Source organism: Asterias rubens, chromosome 6, assembly GCF_902459465.1.
Source record: "Asterias rubens chromosome 6, eAstRub1.3, whole genome shotgun sequence".
Classification (NCBI taxonomy): Eukaryota; Metazoa; Echinodermata; class Asteroidea; order Forcipulatida; family Asteriidae; genus Asterias; species Asterias rubens.
The window spans coordinates 14,392,266-14,393,767 of NC_047067.1; positions in this window are offsets into that span (position 1 = coordinate 14,392,266).

Here is a 1,502-nt window from a genome sequence, read left to right on the forward strand (position 1 = left end):
CATACGTTACTCGCGAATATCTTAACGAAATCCCACCATACGCAAGCGCATACGTAAGCATGCGCACATATTCCCAAATATTTTCACGGCATACGTATGCCGACAAGTTTACAGTTATGCGATGTCCTTTTGGGCCACCGTACCTTTTTGATTAGGTAAAAGTCAGCTGCCTATTATTACATGGACAAGTGATAACACTATTAATATCAAGTGTCCAACTTTTACTAAGAAACACTTAAGTTTGGTACTGTTACCAACAGTATCATGCAGTTGTTTTACAACATATTTCATTGCAAAGACATTTGGCAAGGTAATGAATCTCACATAAATTCCAAAAACATTCAAAACCTTTTCTTAAGATGCACTGTGAAAAGAATAATTTGTAAAAGCTAATAAGCTAATTTAAAACAATTTTTCTATAAAAATGCTCCGTTATTGAATGACTATTGACTTATGGATTAACGGTGACGATTGCGAAGTTTCCTCACTCAAACTAAAGCTCATGTAACTAACAACCATACACGGTTAGCACGGTTAACATCCGTTGGCTCTCCGGGTTTTCACCGAACCCGTATGCCGTGAATAAGCTCCAGACCACGGCAGAGTGTTTTTAACGTTCACGGTGCAGGTCACACTGCGACCGGAAAATCCCCCATTGCAATAACGTGGGGAAAAGCTTCGGTGGTGATCGTCTCGCAGCGCAGCGTAGAGGATTCACTCATCACGTAAATAAAACAACCTCGTTATATTTTTACGTTGCAATTCTGATCGGCTTACAAGCTTTAGGTACGAGGTTGGAATTTTTGGTTCCGTTTTTTACGAAACCGCGGCTTTAGCTTGGGATGTCACTTGGGCTTCGGCTTGGGCTTCGTCTGCCTGTTTGAAGCCCCGTTAGAAAAGCACATGTTTTCTAAATAACTGACGGAGCCTAAGCCCAAGCCCAATATGTGGCCACGGTTTTGCAAATGCAAGCTGAAGAAGAAGAAGAAGGAGAAGAAGAAGAAGAAGAAGAACTAGAAAGCACGGTAGCTGTATTTGAGCAAATACGGGTATCTCTGCCCGGCGGGGGGTGGAGCATAATATTCTGCATGGTTTATGTTGCACTTGGAGAAATGAAAATTGTGTGTGTTTTGGGGGTGATACAGAACAATATTCGCATACGTTACTCGCGAATACGAAATCCGACCATACGCAAGCGCATACGTAAGCATGCGCACATATTCCCAAATATTTTCACGACATACATGTACGTATGCCGACAAGTTTACAGTTATGCGATGTGCTTTTGGGCCACCGTACCTTTTTGATTGCATACGTTTGCGATGTCACAAATTTATTCGCAAATGTTTGCGCATACGTATGCGGTGTCAAGAAATTATTCGCGAATAAGTATGATGTCGTGATCAGACTGGATGCTAAAAATCCACAGATATATATTAGAAATTTTAATTAAACATATGCGACAAAGTATAATAAAATTTTCGACAACTCAAACATATTCG